The sequence below is a fragment of the Rutidosis leptorrhynchoides genome, chromosome 10 (genome assembly GCF_046630445.1).
Source record: "Rutidosis leptorrhynchoides isolate AG116_Rl617_1_P2 chromosome 10, CSIRO_AGI_Rlap_v1, whole genome shotgun sequence".
NCBI lineage: Eukaryota > Viridiplantae > Streptophyta > Magnoliopsida > Asterales > Asteraceae > Rutidosis > Rutidosis leptorrhynchoides.
Window position 1 is genome coordinate 291,102,953 of NC_092342.1, and position 26,195 is coordinate 291,129,147.

A 26,195-nucleotide genomic window follows, 5' to 3' on the forward strand; every position below is an offset into this window, starting at 1 on the left:
GATTTTAACCCTAAAAATATAATGAAATTACTGACCTAATAATTTGAAAAACGCTATGACAACCCTGATGATTTGGTAATCTTTAAATGAATCGAATGCTATCACAAATCTTGTAAAACGAAATGTATGATTTAGGGTTAGTATGATTAAAGAAAGAAAAAAAAAATATGATTAGGGTTAACATGGTTAACTTATGAAGTTTATGAATTCGGTAAATATACGGTTAACAAACCTTATGAATCGACAACAACATCACGATTTGGGATTTTCGAATCGAAGATAGATGATGAACTGTTCTTCTGACGATTTATTTTTTGTTAAGAATCGCATGTGATTGAATCAGGATCATATATCAACTTGTTTTCCGGTTTAATCAATTGATGTATTAGGTTTAGTAAGATTAAAATCGATTGTAATAAATCAATTGCAAAAGATACAGTAAGAAGAATTAATAGTTAAAGGTAAATCAATTCTTACCTTAAACTTGGATCGTATGAATGGGAGATCGGATTGGACGATGACTTGATTAAGATGAGGAAGATCAGCCCGTTGATTTGAAGACCTACATTTGTATTAGGGTTTGAAGATGAGATGAGGCGTATGAGATAAAAATATTTGGGGTTTTTTTGCTGGGTGAATTCATTCAGCTTTTTAGATGCTAACGTGGATTAGTGGGTGATTAAAAATGTAATTATGGAGTGTCATGTCACTAATCATGATTAAGGAGTAATTAGGAGGTGCCACATCGGATTAACCTTCATGATTTATAGGATATATATATATATATATATATATATATATATATATATATATAGTTGTAGGATCAAGAGGGAAGTAACCATTCGGGAGGAAGCGGGGGGAAGCAAAATTTTTTTTTTTTTTCCGTTTTTTGAAAAAACTTTGTTCACGAACATTATAGATGAGATGAAAATATGAACATTTAGTAGAGACACTTTGTGATAAATATTTTTATTTTGGCGGGAAAATGCTCGAAAAAGTAATATATAACAATTATCGTGTTTTTCGAGAGTATTTTGAGGTTTTAGCTATTGGGGTTTAGATATTAGGGTTTAGATATTAAGGTTTATAGGGTTTAGATATTAGGGTTTAGAAATTTTGGGTTTAGGGTTTAGGGTTTAGATTTAGGATTTAGATTGAGTTTTTAACACGGACGGTTTAAAGTTTAGGGTTTAGGGTTTAGAGTTTAGGGTTTGGTGTTTTGGGTTTATGAAATAAACCCAAAACACCAAACCCTAAACCCTAAACCCTAAACTCTAAACTCTAAATCGGGCTAAATTTTACTTCACAAAACATGAAAAGAAAAGAAAAACGTTCATATTCTTCACGAACAATATTATCTTGAATGTTATTTTTGTCGATCGTTTTCCCGCCTAAATAATAACATTCATCACGAAGTGTCTCTTCTAAATGCTCATATTTTCGTGTGATCTTGATGCCGGGAAAAAAAATTCAAAAAAAATGAAAAAAAAAAAAAATTGCTTCCCCCCGCTTCCCCACGATTGGGTACTTCCCATTGATCCTGCCCCTATATATATATATATATATATATATATATATATATATATATAAACGACTATACATGTATAAGAGCTAATATCGAGTTGAGCTTAAGCTTTTATGATATTAGCCTTATTCGAGCTTAGCATATTGGGATCCAAACGATCAAGTCGAACTTGAATTCGCACTTCTTAAACAAATTGAGCTCAAGCCTAGATAAGCTCGAGCCTAGACGAGTTCAAAGCTCAACTCATCTCATCTCATCTCATCTACACCCGTACTCTCAACCTATAAAAAAGTATGACTTGAAGTTTTCAACGCATTTGCGAAGGTGACGTGTGTATCTTAGAATTCGTTGCTAAGTATATAAACTAAATATATATAACTGTAACGTCTTAATTGTCATAAGACAATCAAAATTTTGTTACAACGTGTACATCTATATATCATATAATTTGGTCATGTATATTTGACCAATCTATCACCAATAACACTAAGTTTTGTAGGTATCAGTATAAATCAACTATAAGTTTTCCAAATTCACTTCAAACTCGAACCTTGTTTGCACGATATATAACCTAAACTGGTTACCAAACACAATATATGGCTTCATCTGTTGATATAGCGGACTTGAGAAATGTTCGGCGAGCACAAGGTCCGGCCACCATTCTAGCCATTGGCACCGCAAACCCGTCGACTTGTATGTATCAAGCCGATTATCCCGATTACTATTTCACGGTCACCAAAAGCGAACACATGGTTGATCTTAAACACAAATTCAAGCGCATATGTACGTATCTACGTACTCTTACTTTCATCCTTTTTATTTATACGTAATTTCTTAATATAAATAGCTTGGGTAGCAATGTAGCATCATCAAAATAATTTTATTAATGCCTTCAAAATGTAAATATGTATATTTTGTTAACAAATAGTCACAACTTTTAGTCAAATTGAGGGCTCTAACTAGGGCATAGACAAAGGGTCAACCTAGAGCGTAAATAACGGTATCCTTTGACACCACTAGTTTGTGATTTTTTTTTAAAAAAATTTATAATTCAAATTGCATAGAACATCACTAATTGAATCAAATTAGATGACCCCATATACTTTTTTAAGATTCATTGTTTTTAGATATAAACAATCACTAAAGTGTTCTTCAAATATAATTATCTTTGGAAAAAAAAATCAGAATCCCTTTAAGCTTTCAACCTAAGTTCGCCACTCAGTGTAGTCTACTCTTGTAAAAAGTTCGAGTTTCTTATAAACGTAAAACATAACGTTATTGTGAGTAACCAATATTTTTCATAACAATTTTTAGTGTTTGACCATTACTTTATTTTTGTGGAGTTACAAACTTAATTCGCATAAGCAAAAAGAGTGGAACAAGATTAAAATTTCGTATATGATTTTGTTTTCTATTTATTTTTCTCGAATTGAGCTTTTATACAATTTTTTGCATAACTCATTAAGCATGCCTATGTGAAATTTGCAGGCGAAAAAACTATGATAAGAAAGAGATACATGCACCAAATAGAAGACTTTCTAAACCAGAACCCCAACGTTTGCGATTACACGACTGCTTCACTAGACGTTCGACAGGACTTATTAGTCGTACAAGTCCCAAAACTCGGTAAAGAAGCCGCTACAAAAGCCATACAAGAATGGGGCCAACCCAAATCCAACATCACTCATCTCATCTTTTGCACAACTTCAAGTGTTGACATGCCCGGTGCAGATTAACAGCTCGTAAACCTCCTCGGCCTTAACCCATCTGTTAAACGCTTTATGATGTATCATCAAGGGTGTCATGCAGGCGGAACTGTTCTTCGTTTGGCTAAAGACATTGCTGAGAATAACGAAAGTGCTCGTGTTCTTGTGGTTTGTTGTGAGATTACAACTACTGCGTTTCGTGGACCTAACCCTGATGATTCCGAACTTGATTACCTTATTAGTCAAGCTTTGTTTGGGGATGGAGCTGGTGCGATTATCATTGGTTCGAACCCTGATTTGTCACAAGAGAGGCCATTGTTCGAGATTGTGTCTTCTTCTCAAACGTTTATACCGAACTCTGAGGGAGCAATTGGAGGACGCTTGAGCGAAGCGGGCTTACTATTTCACCTCGGTAATGTTAAAAGGAAAATTATTCAACTGAGAGATATTTAGTTTTAGACACTACTATAAAATAAAAATAACAAAAATTGTTTTGCCACGAAACTTATTGAAACTTATTGCGAGGGGGTATTTCTCCTCGCAATAGCCCGATAAACTAAAAGAAATTTAGACTCCGTTATTATTTTTGTTTGACTAAGCTTATTGCAAGGAAATGTACTCGCAATAAATCACTTTCTTTTTATTTTTTCATCGAGAAGGGAAAAAAATTTCTAACGCTTATATTGCGATAACATGTCATCGTGATAGTTTTTATATATATAAATTAATTTTTATCTTGTATTTTTATTTACTTCAAACAAAAATATTTACCGGGCTACCTATTGCGAGGAGAATCTGAGCATATATAAGTGTAGGGATGAACTGTCTCTTCTACCAATTAGTTTTAGAGAAAATAGTGATTCTTAGACTTATATTGTAGGAGACTATACAATATACGAGTACAAACATATATGTAGTCTAATAGAGCATATAACTAGTTGTGGAGCCCTCGCTTCGCGCCGGGGGCTCCGTTTTGAATGCGAGTTAAAAAAAAGTCTTTATCTATTTTGTAAAAAAGAATTTTTTTCGACATCTAACATTGAAGGGTTGTTCATTTTGTGAAAGTTGCTTCTTTTATCGTTCTTTTTTTTTAAAAGTTAGTTGATCTATTTTGTAAAAAAGAATGTTTTTCGACATCTTTTGGTAGCATTGAAGGGTTGTTCCTTTTATGAAAGTTGCCTCTTTTATCGTTGAGGGAAAAAAAAAGAAAAAAAAAGGTAGTTGATTTTTTTTGTAAAAAAGAAATTTTTTCGACATCTTTTGGTAACGTTGAAGGGTTGGTTCTTTTACGAAAGTTGCTTCTTTTATTATTGGAGACCAAAAAAACAAAAAAAATTGAAATGACGAAAATACTCCTAGTTATTATTGATGAATAGTGCTATAGGGTTTTGTCTTTTAGTATAGTAATGCCCTCGATCGCTAAAGTTCTCTTTTGTTGTAGTGAGAAGTCAAAGGTTATCACTAATAGGTTCGTTTGATAATTATTATCCATCATTTGTTATATTTGTCAAAATTAAATGAAACAGATAAAACGGTGCCAGGGTTGATCTCGAAGAACATCGAGAATATATTAACAAACGTGTTTTCTCCAACAAGTGTAACGGATTGGAATTCGATCTTTTGGATCGTTCACCCTGGTGGTCCAGCGATACTGGACCAAATGGAAGTTAAGCTCGGTCTAAAGGAGGAGAAGATGAGAGCGAGCAGACATGTGCTTAGCGAGTATGGGAACATGTCTCATGCTAGCGTATTGTTCGTGATTGATGAGATGAGGAAAAGGTCTAGGATGGATGGTTTGGCCACTACTGGTGAGGGGTTAGATTGGGGCGTCTTGATTGGGTTCGGCCCTGGTCTTACACTTGAGACGTTGGTCCTTCATAGCTTCCCCATTAGCACGACGATATCGAATGCTACCCAGATTTGATCCAGGAACTTTACGTGCGTATTATACAAAATATAACTACTTTCAAATAAGCATGCATAAAATAACAAATGCATGATAAATAAACATGTAAAATGTACTTTGAATTCTTATTACTAGAATGTAATTTTTCGGTAGATTAAGAATTAATTGGATGTTGATTAGGTTTGGTTTTGAATGATTTGATCGACTAAGCTCTATTGATTAATCTCTATTTAAATCAATCTCAATTGATCTTTAATTCTTTATTTATGGTGACCGATAAATCCCGATTGATCTTTGTTGAGTGAGGGTGTTAAACTTTTCATCGATTTTGATCAATACCTTTTTGAAAATCATTATGAGTTTTACAACACATAGTTGTACGGTTGTACCTATTGACAATTTACGCCTCACTTCACTATAGCACTCGTTTACTATCAAATGAGTATCTGAACAAGGTTTACCATCCCTGTTGATTATGTTGGAAATTATTGGCTTGCAAGATTAATAATTTAGTTACTACTTTAGTTAGTCATTTAATCAAGTCCTAGCTATAGTTTTATTTAATTAAATTAGTTGTTTTCGATTTGGTAAAAATGTTGACCGAAGTATATGGTGAATGTTAGTGAGTGGAAATGTGGTATGCCATTTCTCTAGGTAGTTAGAAAGTGCAGTAGTGCAGTCCTATTTTTATGCTTGTTTTTGGCTATATAAAGCCTGTTTCTGTTGGTGAATAAAAGTAGAAGCTTTAATTCCAATATCACTTTGCATACCACAAATATCAAACGCATTATTTTCTTTTGTATTTATATAATTCTATGTCAATAAAAAGGGACTGAGTTCCATTATTTGGTATCATGAGCTTAGGCTCGATCCCATAAAAGAAATTAGTAGCAAGGTCTAAAAGTTAGCAAGAAGAAGCAAGCAAGTAGCAAGCAAGCAAGTCATCAAGAAAGTTAGCAAGCAAGTTAGAAAGAAAGAAGCAAGAAATTTAGCAAGCAAGAAGCAACAAATCAAGTAAGAAATGGTAGCAAATGACGGAACTCTAACAATCCGTGAGCAAGGAAATGTACCACTACAATGTCCAAAATTAACCGAATCGAACTATACTTCATGGTCGATTATGGTTGAGACGGTTTTGAAAGCATACGATTTATGGGATGCGGTGAATCCCGTAACCGGAGGAACGGTGGAAGCAAGAAAGAACCACACCACTAAAGGTATTATCTTCCAAACTCTACCGGAAGATATTTTGTTGCAAGTTGCTAAGCATAACGACGCAAAAGATGTTTGGGAAGCAATTAAGACACGTTATTCAAGAGCCGATCGAGTTCAAAAGGCGCGTTTACAAATTCTTAGGAGTGAATTGGAGATGCTCGAGATGAAGGAGAAAGAGGAGGTGGAAGAGGCTCAGGTCTAGATGACAAGAGAGGGCTTAGATGTTATGAGTGTGGAGGCTTTGGACACTTTACAAGGGAGTGTACAAAATGGAAGGATAAGCAAAACGAATCCAACTTGATTCAAGAAGAAGAACCGACATTGTTGTGATCAAGAAACGGGAAGACTAGCAAACCAATTAGGAGGGTGATTGTTGAAAATAATTGGTTTGCAAGATTAATAATTTAGTTACTACTTTAGTTAATCTTTTAATTAAGTCCTAGCTATAGTTTTATTTAATTAAATTAGCCGTTTTTGATTTGGTAAAAATGTTGACCGAAGTATATGGTGAACGTTAGTGAGTGGAAATGTGGTATGCCATTTCTCTAGGTAGTTAGAAAGTGCACTAGTGCAGTCCTATTTTTATGCATGTTTTTGGCTATATAAAGCATGTTTCTGTTGGTGAATAAAAGTAGAAGCTTTAATTTCAATATCATTTTGCATACCACAAATATCAAACACATTATTTTCTTTTGTATTTATCTTTCTGTCAATTCTGTGTGAATTAAAAGGGACTGAGTTCCATTAGATTATAAGATTAAACTTTAAAGGATTAAAACTTAAGGAGTTCTATATATACACTTTAGGTGGTACTTTATATATTATTTTTTTCAAACAGTGGTTGTTTACTTTTAGAAAAGTTTTAATTTTAAAAACTCTATTTTTATCAAAGGGCATTTGGTCCAGCGGTATCGTGGTGGTCCTTCAATCAAGAGGTTGAGGGTTCAAGTTCTACTTGAGACATATTCGTGGTTGTAAATATTCGTGTTAATGGTGTATGTGAGTTTGCCTTTAAAAAAAAAAAAAAAAACTCTATTTTTAAATTTAGTGTTGTTATATAGTAATATTTTCTTTTTTTAATAAAAAAGATCAAAAGTATTGGGTCCTTTGACTCCACAACCTTCAATGGAAATCATCATTGTTTTGATTGAAGAACGAAAATAAAGTGAGTGAATGTTTTTAATGCAACTTTGTTTCAAAATTTAATGATTTAAGATATTTTAGTTAGACCACTTGTAGTAGTTGGGGGCGTGAGTTACTTTTTGATTATTAGGACGTATGAGTTGTTTTTGTGGAGTAGTGGTGGTGTGAGTTTTTGGTGTGGGTTGTGAGTATTGTGATGATGTGTTAAAATATAATTGGGTTAAGTATTAAAAAGGGGTATAAAATAATATTTTTAAATTAAAAAAAAATAAAGAAACAAGCAACGCCTGTTGCCATCTCCGTTGCAGGACCACTCAAGCCCCAAACAATGCCCCCAACAATGCCCCAATACTCCAAAATTGGTGTTGCTTGCTTGCCACATCACCTTGGCCACGCCCCATTTTCAAACTGATACAAGGGGTCTTAGTGCTTTATTTAGTTTGTCACGAAACTCGAAACTCAACCAATTTACGACACTCATAAATCTTTGAATAAAAGATAACTAATCTGAATGGGGACGAAAAGTTTACCTTCAAATGATACTGATACCCAATGGTACACGTGTAACACCCCCGCTCAAGACAAAAACGAAAAGTCACATCTATTGATAAATATTCAAAGTCATAATAAGGTCTTATTTAAATACACAATCGATGTCTTATACAACCATTAATATGTTTTTTAATAATAACTTGGGATTTTGTAACGTAAATGTATAAGTCCAGACTAAGGCATTAGATAGGTAGGTTTCTAAGGCATTTTCATATCTTGAAGTCACGCTCATCTCATCTTACCCTGATTACTTGCCGCAAGAAAAGAAAATGCGACTGAGCTACTGGCTCAGTGCGTGGATGTTGACAGATATAAACAATAATATAATAATAACAGTAATATTTCAAGGATAAGAGTGAACGGAATAATAATTATATATTTTATTTTATAAAATTCCTCATCGATTAACACCACAACAACAGAGTAATGAAATAAAGGCCAGAGTAAAGAATGGTCTGTCCATACCGAGTACACCTACAAAACAGAATATCAGAATCACACCCACGGTGCCAAATAGTACCATATATCGCGCAAATCACACTGGTCATGACTCCAGGTGGTTCTCCTAATCAGAAGGTGTGTATGGCACTACACAACACAACCGCTCTACATAATCATATTATACATATCCTAGGATGCATCCATACGCCTCCCAAATAAACCAAATGCTCTCCCGCGAGCCAAAAATAATAAAGTGGAGACGCCGTGACAAATCACATGTAGTGACCCGTCCTAATCCACCTGGACGAAGTCTTCAACAGATGGTCCCATTGCGAGGTTCTGACCTCTATATGTCATGAACGACTCCAAGTAGTATCTTTAAATTGAGCAAATACACAGCGGAAGGTTTCTTTCATACCTGAGAATAAACATGCTTTCAAGTGTCAACCAAAAGGTTGGTAAGTTCATAGGTTTATCATAAAACAAATAAAATTCATCATTTTGATAGACCACAAGATTTAAATGCTGCATGGTACAAATGGGCCCGAATCCTATACCCACCTGTAATGTACATGCGATATCTTTTAAATACAGTACACCTTTCTCGTGTACGAAACTATTTTAACAAATCTTTGTAACCGTACACATATCTCGTGTACAAAATATCATACACATAACCTATGTATAAAATCATTCTCTCGATATATAACATTCACTTCAATTGGTGGCAATTATCATGTCCACATAATTCAATGGTGGCAATTATCATGTCCACATAATTCAATGGTGGCAATTATCATGTCCACATAATTCAATAATAATTCGCAGAACTTCTGTCTGCATAATAATTCATTCGAGGAATGTTTTACTTGTGTCTATCTCGTCAAACATTTATAAAAGCATTTCATGTATTCGCAGTTCAAAATATATTTTAAAAGCATTTAATAAAGCAGTTGTAAAAACAGCGCATGTATTCTCAGTCCCAAAAATGTAAAGAGTAAAAGGGATCAAATGAACTCACCATACTGTATTTTGTAGTAAAAATACATATGACGTCATTGAATAAATGTAAGGTTGGTCTCGGATTCACGAACCAATATCATGTATATATATTAACACATATCACATTTAATCGACTAAGTTTATTTATTTTATGTAATGTATTAAGATTAATATCTTTATATATATATTTATATATTAAGATATGTTTTTATATAACTACTACTTTATTTGGTAAAATAATATTTATAATAGAAAGTTGTAATATTTTTATAAAAATAAGGATACTAAGGATACTAATAATAATAATAAATAATAATAGTGTTGTAAAAATGATGATAATAATATATAAAAATCTTGATAATGATAGTATTGATAATAATAATAATAATAATAATAATAATAATAATAATAATAATAATAATAATAATAATAATAATAATAATAATAATAATAATAATAAAAATAATAATTTTACTAATAATGTTAATCTTAGTAAGATGACAATTTTTAATTAGTAATAATGATAATAATAATAATAATAATAATGATAATGATAATAATAATAATAACAAAAATAACAAAGGTGCTACCTTAACGAAACAAGCTTTAAAAAGATAAACGCCCGGCTCGGGCTCGAACCCAAGACCTCCCGCTAACTCGAAACACCACTTAACCATTCGTCTGAATCATTTTATATATTATAAACCGGATCAACTACTATATAATCTATATATATATCTTGACAGATTTCCTTCTTTTTCAAAAAAAAAAAAATAGTGTCACAGGAATTGAACTCGCGACCTCTAGCTTACACCACAACACTCTTAAACCATCACTCTGACTTCTGTTTTTCTGATTTAATAGGTACGCAAATACATTTAACCCCTATATTTTCTGTTGCCTTTTTTTTCTTCTTCACAAACAAAATCATTGTTATCATTACTCATCTATATCGCCATCCTCGTTGATCCCTCATCATCGAAACATCATCACCATCTTCGAACCTCATTTTCATTTCCTTGTCATCATCATCATGATCTTATATCATCGTCGCCATCACCAAACATCACGTAACATCGTTATCATTTTCATCATTACTATCACCGTACACATCTATCATCATCTAATCCTACAATCCTCATTAATACTTAATCATCACTATAATCTAATCGTATACCATAATCATCATGTTTCATATATATCATTATTATCAAGCTTATGTTATTCATTATCATTATCGTCTACCTATATCGAATCCACCTTAAACTACCAAGTGAATCAAGTGTTTGTAGTAGTGAGTCCAATTCATATATTCAATCATCTAAACAATAAGCCCAATCACTTGCAGCCCAACTTATCACAGCCCATCTAATATTCTATGGCCCAACAGTAAATTTAAAGGAACTAATATGGCCCAACTATACATCAGTTTAACAACTAAATTATCTGAATACTGTTTTGTTATTCGCTTCAAAAGGTAGATCCCAATAAAATAAAACTGCTCACGAATATTTATCAAGTGGGGTTTGTTTGTTGTAGATTGTCGGCCATCATCAAGAACCGAAAGATAAATTTGAAAATTGATAAATTGATTAGCAGTAGCAGGTCTGTCCCACCACACTGCAACAGATTATAAACATGGTTTCTTCGATATCTAAAGATTAAAACGAAGTAAGCAGCTGCAGTAACTGAAGTAAGAAATAGGTATGGTGGTTTACGGTGGCCAACAGCAGCAGAAGTGCAGCAGAGACAATGAATGTTGGTATGGTTTTTGGAGTAGTCACGTTTGTACAGTCGATGGGGACAGAAGAATAAGAAGAGAAAAAGAAAAAAAAAATATAAGAGGAGGGTGGTGACTGAAGTGGGTGTTACGATGGGTTGATGGAGGTGTTTCTTAGACAAGATAGAGAGAGGGAAAGATGGTGATTGTCAAGGGATTGCAACAGCAGTAATGGCCGCTGTTATTGTTGTCTGTTTTGTGGCCTGGTTTGACAGGAAGCCGAACAGAAAGAAACACAAAGAAAACTTAGTGGTTATGGTTTTCAAAATAAGGATGGTGATGGTGATAGGTGGTGGTCCGTGGTAATTCTAAATTAAGTGGGTTTTATGAAGGTGATGGGTTATGTCAATGGTTTGTTGATCGTGGAGGTGAGCCAAGGTGGTTGTGATGGATGTTGGGTTTTGGTGTTTCAAGTTTGTAAACAGGAACGAATTAGTAATATCACATGGGTGTGGTTGTTTGTTAGTGGTGTTTTTTCCAAAGTGAAGGTGGTGTTAGAATGCCGGAGGTGGTGTCTTTATATCTGATATAGGAATCATATAGTGCTTGAAAAGTTACATTAATCGCTAACCCAAAATATGAATCATAGATAATATATTACAGCCCGTTTGTCTCTTACTTAAACTAGAGGAGAAGAAGATGAAAAGTCGTTGCCAAACATAGTAATTGATGGGCCACCATATAGACTTTATAAAAAGAGATAAATGAATATATAAGGAATAAAAGAGGGTAAAATAAAAATTATCAACGAGATGATGGCTAACGAGAATGATAGGATGTATGGAAAGGGCCCTCCATCCATGATACATGTATTTCTGTTTTTGAATATGACATAAACGAGTCATTATGATATATGATAGAAATAGGAGATAAAGTGAGATTCCCTTGTCTCCAAATTTATAAGAGAAGAGAATATTTGAGCACTTTCTTTCTATAATTACTACCTAAAACAAACACAGTAATGTTTAATAATTCTATCTCGTGAACAATTAAATTAAGTTTATTTATTTATTCTTTTAATTGATCTAGAGTTGCCAAGATAAACAATCGGCCGACATGGTAACTTTATATTTTGAATATTATATGATTATGCCAACTCATATTACCTTACTAAGATGGCAACATTTATCAATTATTATTTCCAATTAACAATTAATTTGATAGAGCTACTTAAATTAATATATGCTTCATTAGTAGTGATTTACCTTTACAATTTACATTATATATTTTATTTTATTTTACATAATAAATTCTAATAATTAAATCATATTATATTTCCAATTATTATTATATATTCATATATTTAAATATATATTTATCTATTTACAAATAGTGGTTCGTGAATCGTCAAGAACAATTGAAGTCAAATGAATGCAAGAAAATAGTTCAAAAATTTTGAGACTCAATATAACAGACTTTGCTTATCGTATCGAAATCATTTAAAGCTCAAGTTTAAATTTGGTCGGAAATTGCCGGGTCATCACAGTACCTACCCGTTAAAGAAATTTCGTCCTGAAATTTGAGTGTGGTCGTCATGGTTAACACTAAAAATGTTTTTATGACGAATATGAGTTGATAAATAGAGTTTTATCATTATTGATTAATATGGACAAAACGATTGGTTTATGTGAAGCGTACTAGTGAAGATATCACAAAAGATTGAGATAGAGATTTAACTTTTGACATAGTCTTGGTTGAATTCCGGAATTCAAGGGATTTAAAGAAAATCTATGAAATCTATAAAATCCGATTCTTCGGTAAATGAGAAAATTAGGATCTCTTTGATTAAATGTGATGATCTGCCTCGATTGCTCTGTCTGTTATTTCCATTATAAATTAAATTCTTCCGTTCCATTATTCTCATCATTCCTATACTTTCTTTCTTAGTTCATACATCCAAACGATTGTAAAAATGTTTAATCCAGTTCTGATCCTTGTCCTCATCCTTACTATCGCAACAATCATTTTTCTTTTCCAACTTCCACCAGAGGAATCTGCTTTCTTCTACTTCGCCCTTGGGGTTATAGTGTTTTTAATTCTCCCGTGTCTTTATGTTGTGATAAACATTGATATACACGGTTTGTAATTTATGTGTTATCGGCCTTTATATTCTCCCTTATATTTCGAAGCTCTATGCTTTTGTTTTCTCTTCCCGACTTCAAGTCAAGCGAATAATGGTCCAGAATTTGTAGATATAGAGTTTCGAATGATTATAATGTTCTAAGTAGTAATGAACGTGATAGCACGATTTGATTTTCAAATTTATCAACATCACGGAAGATATAACCATCAAGAATACATTTTCTTTATATGTTTAGAAGTTAAGCAGAATGAAAGAGTTATGTAACATGGCACATGATGACGTTATGATCTGTGAATCATCACATTCCATTAGAAGCTCAACATGACTTACTTTAATATAATCACGTTGGCCAAGCGTCATTATATTATACTAATCCATGCTTCAATTCCCAACACTTCTCTACAATTCATTCATAATTTATACTTAGATTTTACAGAAGTTTTCAATATAATGGAATACAGAAAAACACGAAGAGGTAGATAATTTCGAACAAGAATATTTATGAAAATATCCTCAGAAATATCGAAGATATTTATGATGATATTTATGATGATATTTTAGAATTTCTAAGTTCGAAGGTTGATGAAATTTTTTTTTTCCGCAAGATTCTAACATGACTTCGGAGCAAGGTATTCGTTGTAGGTGTCATCGGATCCGAAATTACCTGAATCCTTTGTATATATGGTTTGGTCCTTGTATTCGTCCTTGGTCTCCTTCATGGTTAGCTCAATCTGTTTTTTAGTACCAAATTTTCTATCGAGCGTTCCTAACACTCCTTTCTTTATCATCAAACTTTTGGCCGTTTAGACCATCTGCCATTTTTCTGTTTCCTCTGCATTTAATGCTATGATATCTGAATCGTCGGTTATCAATCTGAGGTGGTTTCAGGAGAATTGTGTTTTTAGATAATTAAACGTTGATGGTAATATGGTAGAATATAAAAGGTTCTCCGGTAACAATAAATGAGCACGCATATATATATATCAAGGTTATAATAAGGTTGTTTTGAACGAAAAGTCAAAGTTGATTTGCTGGAGCTGTGACAAAATTGGCTAATTTGAAAAGGGCTTGCAAAGTTATTTTTGGTAATAACAACTCCCAAAGGGTTAGCACATATATGTTTTAAACATTTACTCAGGTTTCGAGTGTTTTCAGGTGCATAACTATATGCATCAATCTTTTCTTTCGTAGATGAAGTGCGGTTGGTTCATTCTATCGATTGAAGTGTTTTCAAGAATTTATGAAATGTTTGAATGCAGATTGGAATCATCAAGATACAAATGAGGTTTAAGATGAAATTAAATGGCAGACTTGAAGAATTGTTTAGTTTCATATGTTATAATCAATATTTTAATTCATTTTAATTGTCCAATGTTTTCTTCATGATGCCACTTGTTGGATTCTGATAAGTCAAAATCCAAATATGAAATCGAATAGAAATGGTTATTCTGTGGTGAACGGATTCGTATATCTATGGATGTAAGTAGGATAGTAAATGACCGTTGAATCAGATTCGAAGAATGTACCGTGTAACTGATTAATGTGCAATCTAAATATTCCTCGGGTTTTACCTACCCGTTAAAATATTTTCACCATTAACAGTTTGTACGAAAGAACTTTTAATTACAATCTTTATGAAAACATATATACATATATATTTTCTTCAGATGCAATCATGGATTTAATGAGTTAATATGATATTAATCTCATTTGCTTTTCGGTTTGAGCTAGAATAAGTAATCTCTAAAACTATTAGGAACCACATATTCTTCGCAGAATATTAATGAATTTATGGATCAATACTTCATCGTTAACTATTGTTGGTACTCCCTGGTATCTATGGTGCATATGATGTTGATGTTCGAGATACAGATGGTGATGTTGAGGTGTGGGATGCGAATGTTGATGTTGGTGGTGGTGATGGTACTGGTGATGCCAGTGATGTTGCTGAAGCTGGTACATTTTGCACCATATTTCTTAAGGCTACAACTCAGGCGCGAAGCTCGTTAACTTCTTCTATTACACCGGGATGATTGTCGGTTCGGACAACTGATAAATAAGATCTAGAATTTGGTATAGTATATAATCGTGACGAGATACTCTGGAGATGAGAGAGAAAATGGTGTTTCAGACAGGTTCGCCGGTAAGTGCTTCAGGTTCATTGCCAAGAGGTGAATTCGGTTGGTGGAAAGGATCGCCTTATTCTCGTCTCCATTGATTAAGTCGACTACGAACCCATCAGATGAATTGAGGATGGATGATTAGTTGATTCATTCAGGTGACGCTGCTTTCTGTGCTTAGGTGATCATCTATGTTGGAATAGCTATCGAATTCCGAAGAACGTGAACTAGTTGTGAGTTCCATCTTGTATGGTTAGATAAAGGATTTTCGATATAAAATGATTTTCGGATATCAGATGATATTCTAATTACATAGAATATCTGTACATAGTACAGAAGATCCCGTAGATTACGGAGGGAATTATGGAAACGTGTCAGACAAAGTTTAAGGTGATAGGATATGAATTTGTATGTACATCATCTATGCAATAATTGCAATATGATGCATCGAGACGGACAATGATAAATAGATATTTTTCGACAAAGAATGATAATCAAAACTTTTAACATGCAGACCAGATTCAAGTCTAGACTCATTAATGCATCCTAACAACTACTAGGTCGAAGTCCAGACTCACTAATGTATCCTAACAACTCTCGGTTAGACACACTAATGTAGACCTGGTTCGCTAAGACCACCGCTCTGATACCACCTGTAGTGACCCGTCCTAATCCACCTGGACGAAGTCTTCAACAGATGGTCCCATTGCGAGGTTCTGACCTCTATATGTCATGAACGACTCCAAGTAGTATCTTTAAATTGAGCAAATACACAGCGGAAGGTTTCTTTCATACCTGAGAATAAACATGCTTTCAAGTGTCAACCAAAAGGTTGGTAAGTTCATAGGTTTATCATAAAACAAATAAAATTCATTATTTTGATAGACCACAAGATTTAAATGCTGCATGGTACAAATGGGCCCGAATCCTATACCCACCTGTAATGTACATGCGATATCTTTTAAATACAGTACACCTTTCTCGTGTACGAAACTATTTTAACAAATCTTTGTAACCGTACACATATCCCGTGTACAAAATATCATACACATAACCTGTGTATAAAATCATTCTCTCGATATATAACATTCACTTCAATTGGTGGCAATTATCATGTCCACATAATTCAATGGTGGCAATTATCATGTCCACATAATTCAATGGTGGCAATTATCATGTCCACATAATTCAATAATAATTCGCAGAACTTCTGTCTGCATAATAATTCATTCGAGGAATGTTTTACTTGTGTCTATCTAGTCAAACATTTATAAAAGCATTTCATGTATTCGCAGTTCAAAATATATTTTAAAAGCATTTAATAAAGCAGTTGTAAAAACAGCGCATGTATTCTCAGTCCCAAAAATGTAAAGAGTAAAAGGGATCAAATGAACTCACCATACTATAATCTGTAGTAAAAATACATATGACGTCATTGAATAAATGTAAGGTTGGTCTCGGATTCACGAACCTATATCATGTATATATATTAACACATATCACATTTAATCGACTAAGTTTATTTATTTTAAGTAATGTATTAAGATTAATATCTTTATATATATATTTATATATTAAGATATGTTTTTATATAACTACTACTTTATTTGGTAAAATAATATTTATAATAGAAAGTTGTAATATTTTTATAAAAATACGGATACTAATAATAATAATAAATAATAATAGTGTTGTAAAAATGATGATAATAATATATAAAAATCTTGATAATGATAGTATTGATAATAATAATAATAATAATAATAATAATAATAATAATAATAATAATAATAATAATAATAATAATAATAATAATAATAATAAAAATAATAATTTTACTAATAATGTTAATCTTAGTAAGATGACAATTTTTAATTAGTAATAATGATAATAATAATAATAATAATAATAATAATAATGATAATGATAATAATAATAATAACAAAAATAACAAAGGTGCTACCTTAACGAAACAAGCTTTAAAAAGATAAACGCCCAGGCTCGGGCTCGAACCCAAGACCTCCCGCTAACTCGAAACACCACTTAACCATTCGTCTGAATCATTTTATATATTATAAACCGGATCAACTACTATATAATCTATATATCTATCTTGACAGATTTCCTTCTTTTTCAAAAAAAAAAATAGTGTCACAGGAATTGAACTCGCGACCTCTAGCTTTCACCACAACACTCTTAAACCATCACTCTGACTTCTGTTTTTCTGATTTAATAGGTACGCAAATACATTTAACCCCTATATTTTCTGTTGTTTTTTTTTTCTTCTTCACAAACAAAATCATTGTTATCATTACTCATCTATATCGCCATCCTCGTTGATCCCTCATCATCGAAACAACATCACCATCTTCGAACCTCATTTTCATTTCCTTGTCATCATCATCATGATCTTATATCATCGTCGCCATCACCAAACATCACGTAACATCGTTATCATTTTCATCATTACTATCACCGTACACATCTATCATCATCTAATCCTACAATCCTCATTAATACTTAATCATCACTATAATCTAATCGTATACCATAATCATCATGTTTCATATATATCATTATTATCAAGCTTATGTTATTCATTATCATTATCGTCTACCTATATCGAATCCACCTTAAACTACCAAGTGAATCAAGTGTTTGTAGTAGTGAGTCCAATTCGTATATTCAACCCACTAAACAATAAGCCCAATCACTTGCAGCCCAACTTATCACAGCCCATCTAATATTCTATGGCCCAACAGTAAATTTAAAGGAACTAATATGGCCCAACTATACATCAGTTTAACAAATAAATTATCTGAATACTGTTTTGTTATTCGCTTCAGAAGGTAGATCCCAATAAAATAAAACTGCTCACGAATATTTATCAAGTGGGGTTTGTTTGTTGTAGATTGTCGGCCATCATCAAGAACCGAAAGATAAATTTGAAAATTGATAAATTGATTAGCAGTACCAGGTCTGTCCCACCACACTGCAACAGATTATAAACATGGTTTCTTCGATATCTAAAGATTAAAACGAAGTAAGCAGCTGCAGTAACTGAAGTAAGAAACAGGTATGGTGGTTTACGGTGGCCAACAGCAGCAGAAGTGCAGCAGAGACAATGAATGTTGGTATGGTTTTTGGAGTAGTCACGTTTGTACAGTCGATGGGGACAGAAGAATAAGAAGAGAAAAAGAAAAAAAAATATAAGAGGAGGGTGGTGACTGAAGTGGGTGTTACGATGGGTTGATGGAGGTGTTTCTTAGACAAGATAGAGAGAGGGAAAGATGGTGATTGTCAAGGGATTGCAACAGCAGTAATGGCCGCTGTTATTGTTGTCTGTTTTGTGGCCTGGTTCGACAGGAAGCCGAACAGAAAGAAACACAAAGAAAACTTAGTGGTTATGGTTTTCAAAATAAGGATGGTGATGGTGATAGGTGGTGGTCCGTGGTAATTCTAAATTAAGTGGGTTTTATGAAGGTGATGGGTTATGTCAATGGTTTGTTGATCGTGGAGGTGAGCCAAGGTGGTTGTGATGGATGTTGGGTTTTGGTGTTTCAAGTTTGTAAACAGGAACGAATTAGTAATATCACATGGGTGTGATTGTTTGTTAGTGGTGTTTTTTCCAAAGTGAAGGTGGTGTTAGAATGTCGGAGGTGGTGTCTTTATATCTGATATAGGAATCATATAGTGCTTGAAAAGTTACATTAATCGCTAACCCAAAATATGAATCATAGATAATATATTACAGCCCGTTTGTCTCTTACTTAAACTAGAGGAGAAGAAGATGAAAAGTCGTTGCCAAACATAGTAATTGATGGGCCACCATATAGACTTTATAAAAAGAGATAAATGAATATATAAGGAATAAAAGAGGGTAAAAGAAAAATTATCAACGAGATGATGGCTAACGAGAATGATAGGATGTATGGAAAGGGCCCTCCATCCATGATACATGTATTTCTGTTTTTGAATATGACATAAACGAGTCATTATGATATATGATAGAAATAGGAGATAAAGTGAGATTCCCTTGTCTCCAAATTTATAAGAGAAGAGAATATTTGAGCACTTTCTTTCTATAATTAAACAAACACAGTAATGTTTAATAATTCTATCTCGTGAACAATTAAATTAAGTTTATTTATTTATTCTTTTAATTGATCTAGAGTTGCCAAGATAAACAATCGGCCGACATGGTAACTTTATATTTTGAATATTACATGATTATGCCAACTCATATTACCTTACTAAGATGGCAACATTTATCAATTATTATTTCCAATTAACAATTAATTTGATAGAGCTACTTAAATTAATATATGCTTCATTAGTAGTGATTTACCTTTACAATTTACATTATATATTTTATTTTATTTTACATAATAAATTCTAATAATTAAATCATATTATATTTCCAATTATTATTATATATTCATATATTTAAATATATATTTATCTATTTACAAATAGTGGTTCGTGAATCGTCAAGAACAATTGAAGTCAAATGAATGCAAGAAAATAGTTCAAAAATTTTGAGACTCAATATAACAGACTTTGCTTATCGTATCGAAATCATTTAAAGCTCAAGTTTAAATTTGGTCGGAAATTGTCGGGTCGTCACATCACACCGCCACGGTTAGTGCCAAGTCACTGGTTGCCACAATGACAAGCATGTGGTACCTCCACAGGTAGTTGACTCGGTATACCTATCTCCTGTCTAAAATCTAGGGTTCTATGGTAGCACAGTAAACATACCCACCAACACCAGAATTATGTTCACCGTACATATGGAACCTATAGAAATGAATTAAGAACGCTCGAAATAAATAAGTTCATCAAGTTTACCAAAATTTAATTAGTTTCTCATAAAGGTTTCCTCAAAAAACATTTTAATCAAAGTTCTCGTAAATCATTTCTCCCGCAAATAGTTTCTTAAAAGTTTCCACATAATTCAGGCCCCACCAAGTTTCTCAAAATAATTTCTTTTACAAATATTTTTCTTAAAAATTATTACAATCTATAAATATCATTTTTCTCAATTCAGCTTAAATGGATAGTTTAAATCAATATATAGTTTAACTTAAAAATATATTTTCGCTCAACAAATTGTTCAAGTCAAATAGATATATAGAAATAAAACGCGCAAGCATGAATGAAAGTGATAATCAAAGAAGTAGTTCAAGATAACGCTGAAAAAAAGAGTACGGACATCCGTACCTGAATATTTCTCTAAAGCTCACAAGGTCACGACCCTTCAATATCCTCAATAACGTCTACATTAATAATTTACTAAACTTAACATTTATTTTTCAAGGTCCTAATTTTGTAGTTACAATGTCATAAGTTCCAATATTATTATGTAGATATATACCTTCATATTAGTCATTAATTTTCCTACAACTTTTATTTAATTAGCGAATAATACTATTGTATCTTTAAAAGGAGTCATTCAAGTATGAGTTTCTCATCTCACTATTTAAATTATCGAACATGAATTTATTAATTTATTTTAACAATACTAGCTTAAGACCCGCGGATTCGCGGGTTTCGTCAATAATTTTTTAAAAATAATTAATTATGTGAGAGTTCATGCAAAAATTGTCACAAATCATAAACAAATGAATGCAGATAGTGTAGTTCAACAAAAAATAGCCTATGAATTAAGTAGAATGGAAACATTAAATATAATAAGTAAAGATAATGTAAGTAGTTCCACATTATAAATTTGTCAAAAATTTATCGCAAAAATATAAAAAAACAAATAAGAACAATCCAACCCACACTCAAGCCAATCAAATTGTACCAGGTAGCACCGCTCAAGCCTCTTTAAGTGTTTCAAGCACACAAAACATCAGCAAAATGGGAGCTCTCAACAATTCAATCCTGCATTCCAGATTTATAAATCTTTGTATGATAATACGAACAACGCACAAAAGTTAACCCTATTCCCTACACACTATCAACACATAACATAAAGTGTTATCCTTATGCATCTGAATCATATAACTCTACATTCAAATTAAAAGCGTATATTCATACTTACCATTACGCAATTCAATAATATATAGTTTTAATAAAAAATAAATAAAATGATTAGTATAGGATCTTAACATTGTTTATAGGATATCATACTTACCTTTGACCTTTTTCAACTCAATTGATCAATGGATCAAATCTAAAAAGTAACGTACAAAATAGACGCATTCACGTGATCAACGCAAATTCAGTTTGACATTTGTAGGGTATGTACTCACTCTCAATCATATTAATGAAGTATCATTAAAGGAAATAAGATAAGATATATATGAAACATATGGAGCCTAACCTTCAATGCAGTATCATTAAGTTGTATTTTCTCCCGTGCATCACGTAAATTTAAAAATCTGCAGACCAGTTATGTTGATTAGTCCTACAGTTGGCAATATAATGTAGTTCTTGAGGTAAGTAGCATAAAAAAGGGCTGTAATGGTCTGAAGACAACCCACATAACGCCTGGAGTTTCTTCTTATTTATATCAAGTTTCAGGTAAAGATTTATATGATTTTCTACTGAAGTAGGTCATGGTGTCACCCACCAACCCTAGCATCTGCTACTCACCTTATTGATGCCGAAATATAACCCACCTGATGCAATCAAGTTAACAAGGATAAATGTAAGTTAATTAAAGGAACATATGTTGTATCCGGAGAAAATAAAATATAATTGAGTTAACAAAATTAAGTATGTAAAGACTGTTATCAAGCAAGACAAGGAATAATAAATGTATATCTCTACCTAACCAGCATATAGTTCATCAACTTCTTGTTGTTGATTTGGAGATAGAACTCCAACTTCGTCAGCATAATAATCATGTACTCCAACTTCGTCAGCATAATAATCATGTATGACGCCACTTGTAAAATGGGAAAAAAGGCCTGTCAGGTATGGTATACTCTGTATTAAATTACGATGGTTGAAACAGTATTAAGGAAAGAAACCCCTCACACGTGCAATAGAATAAGGTCCTGCAAATCATTTAAACGAATCAATATTCACATCGTCTTCAATTACGATGGTTGAAATAGTATTAAAACTCAAAAAAGATATAACTGAAACGATTTAAAAGTATGATTGAACTGTTTGATAGAAGGTCAAAAGCATTCTGCATTCGAATTGAAACTTGATACAATATTAGTTTAAACATGCATGCAACTTTTATATTTATATTTATATATTCATTAATTGAATCATTTAATCGAACAGTTCGTGTGCAAACATAATTGGTCAAAAATCAATATATTTGTATTCAGCAAACATATCATATTCAAAATCAGATTACAATAACAAATGCTCAAATTTATAGAAGAAAATAATGATGTTAATCCAACCATTAATGTTCCAATGGACATTGTAAATACATTTGCAATTGGATTCCGGACAAAAACATATGCATGGATTGGTAACAATTACCTGAGAACCGAGCGATTTTGATGATCTGATGAATTATTTCGTTGAACAAATCCTAGCAAATGAATTATTTCGTTGTAGAACAAATGAACAAACCCTAAGGCTAATTACCTTCTCTCCATAGATGAAACCCGTGTTTCATCTAAAAAACCAAAAACATAATATCTTTCAGTTACAAAAAGATATCTATGCTGAAATCAAATTATCAGTTTGTATAACAGTCAATTCATCACAAATATGGAAGTTGTGTGAGAGACACGAACACGCCTGATCAGAATCATTGTTAGTGAGTCGAATATAATTGATGGATAGCAGGCTCATTTGTTTTTGTTAGACGATGGTGTTTTGTTAGAAGATTGAAGGTAGATATTAGAGGTAAGTTGTTATAATTTATTTAATCTAATGGTGGAGATTAAAGGATAGAATTTAGGATATCTCAATTAAGGCTTTCTTATAATTTATAGAAGAGAGAGAGATTTTACAATAGTAGATTACCACAAAAAGTTTAAAACACTACAATCATGTAGTGAGCCGAACTTTTCTATGTTTATATATATTAAATGAAATTGATATTTACATGATTAAGTATTTCCAACATGTTAAGCAATCAAACTTATTAAGACTTGATTAATTGGAATAGGTTTCATAAAGACAAATGACCACCCAAGTTGACCGGTGATTCACGAACGTTAAAACTTGTAAAAACTATACGATGACATATATATGGTTATATATATAGTTAACATGATTTTATTATAAGTATGTATCTCATTAGGTATTTTAACAATGAGTTATATACATAAAAATGAGACTATTAAATTAAGAAACTCGAAAACGATATATATAACGATTATCGTTATAACGTCTTACTAGGTACATATGAATCATATTAAGATATTGATACACTTGGTTAATTATGTTAAATGATAAGTAAATATATCATTAAGTGTATTAACAATGAACTACATATGTAAAAATAAGACTACTAACTTAATGATTTTGAAACGAGACATATATGTAACGATTATCGTTGTAACGACATTTAATGCATATAGATCATATTAAGAGATATTCGTACATCATAATATCATGATAATATAATAATTTAAAATCTCATTTGATATTATAAACATTGGGTTAACAACATTTAACAAGATCGTTAACCTAAAGGTTTCAAAACAACATTTACATGTAACGACTAACGATGACTTAACGACTCAGTTAAAATGTATATACATGTAGTGTTTTAATATGTATTCATACACTTTTGAAAGACTTCAAGACACTTATCAAAATACTTCTACTTAACAAAAATGCTTACAATTACATCCTGGTTCAGTTTCATCAACAATTCTTCTCGTATGCACCCGTATTCGTACTCGTACAATACACAGCTTTTAGATGTATGTACTATTGATATATACACTCCAATGATCAACTCTTAGCAGCCCATGTGAGTCACCTAACACATGTGGGAACCATCATTTGGCAACTAGCATGAAATATCTCATAAAATTACAAAAATGTGAGTAATCATTCATGACTTATTTACATGAAAACAAAATTACATATCCTTTATATCTAATCCATACCCCAACGACCAAAAACACCTACAAACACTTTCATTCTTCAATTTTCTTCATCTAATTGATCTCTCTCAAGTTCTATCTTCAAGTTCTAAGTGTTCTTCATAAATTCTACAAGTTCTAGTTTCATAAAATCAAGAATACTTCCAAGTTTGCTAGCTTACTTCCAATCTTGTAGAGTGATCATCCAACCTCAAGAAATCTTTCTTATTTACAGTAAGATATCTTTCTAATACAAGGTAATACTCATATTCAAACTTTGATTCAATTTCTATAACTATAACAATCTTATTTCGAGTGGAAATCTTACTTGAACTTGTTTTTCATGTCATGATTCTGCTTCAAGAACTTTCAAGCCATCCAAGGATTCTTTGAAGCTAGATCCATTTTTCTTATTTCCAGTAGCTTTATCCAGAAAACTTGAGGTAGTAATGATTGTGACAACCCGGAAATTTCCAACCAAATTTAAACTTTAATCTTTATATGTTTCCGACACGATAATCAATATTTGTTAAGTTAAATTGCAAGAATTTTAAACTATGTTCATACATTCATTCAACCTCAACCAAGTTCCAACGACTCACGAACCATTGAACGAATATGATTATATATGTATATGTGTATATATATTATAACTTGAAACGTAAACAAAATATTAGATTAAATACTTTATATGATTGTATCTGTTTCAAAATGTTAATCAATGGAATTAGAAGATAAGATCAAATGATTGAATTATCAGATATATTGAATTATGATTACAAGTCTCTGTTGAAAGGCCCACGTTGATTTGAGAAATCTTTCCATTTTAACAATATTCGGAAAATGGTTAAGTGATTTATAAATAAGAACAAATTGTCAATCATTGAGAACTAGACAAAGGATAGTGGAAGATTGAATCTCATAAAGACTCGATTGATCTATTTAGTTTCAAATGTAAAAAAAAAACGTTTTCAGTTTAAAAAGAACTTTATTATTAAAACGTATATAACTTTTATAAATATCTAGAACCACTTTTGACAACTCATTACTTAACTAGTATGATAAAGATAACGATATTTATATTTTATTTTATTAAATATATATAACGATTTAAATTAATATTATATATATTTATACGCGTATTATACGTACATAGCTTTATACTTTTACTATACTTAAACTTTACCTTTACTTTATTTTTACTTTACTTTAAATTTAATAATTCATTTTAATAATTCATACTTTAATAATTCACTTTAATAATTCATACTTTAATAATTCACTTTAATAATTCATACTTTAATAATTCACTTTAATAATTCATACTTTAATAATTCACTTTAATAATTCATACTTTAATAATTCACTTTAATAATTCATACTTTAATCTATTATAAATAGAATTCAATAGGTTTCATTATTTCATAGAAACTTGAAAATATTTTTCTCTAAACTCTCTCAATCGATTTTTACATATATATATTTACTCCGTATTATTTCAAGATATTATTAGTATACATAAAACATTACGACGGAGTGCTGTCCGAGTGATTTCGAAATTGTTTTTCGAGTAGGATAGGATTAAGGAAATTATGGGTTATAGCTATGGAGGTGATTGAGTATGGTTCATGGGTATGCTCGTGAGGTCAATATAGTGTTTATCATTTCCGTTGCATCTACGTACCTTTCCTGCAATATTGAA

General features: G+C 31.9%; 1 long non-coding RNA gene and 1 pseudogene across 4 annotated transcripts; one reads left to right on the forward strand and one right to left on the reverse strand.

Annotated features, from left to right (window-relative positions):
- Window positions 1-2,121: 2,121 nt before the first annotated feature.
- Window positions 2,122-5,155, forward strand: LOC139873261 (chalcone synthase-like; annotated as a pseudogene).
- A 15,962-nt stretch (window positions 5,156-21,117) lies between these two features.
- On the reverse strand, window positions 21,118-23,076 carry LOC139872902 (uncharacterized). 4 transcript variants are annotated; one of them, XR_011767202.1, is made up of 5 exons: window positions 22,929-23,076; window positions 22,254-22,393; window positions 22,077-22,102; window positions 21,805-21,862; window positions 21,118-21,362 (listed from the first exon to the last, which is right to left on the reverse strand). It is a non-coding gene; the product is annotated as an uncharacterized lncRNA (long non-coding RNA). The 4 variants fall into 4 exon arrangements; XR_011767201.1 differs by having other exon boundaries at window positions 21,972-22,102; XR_011767199.1 differs by having other exon boundaries at window positions 21,805-22,102.
- Between the last annotated feature and the right edge of the window lie 3,119 nt (window positions 23,077-26,195).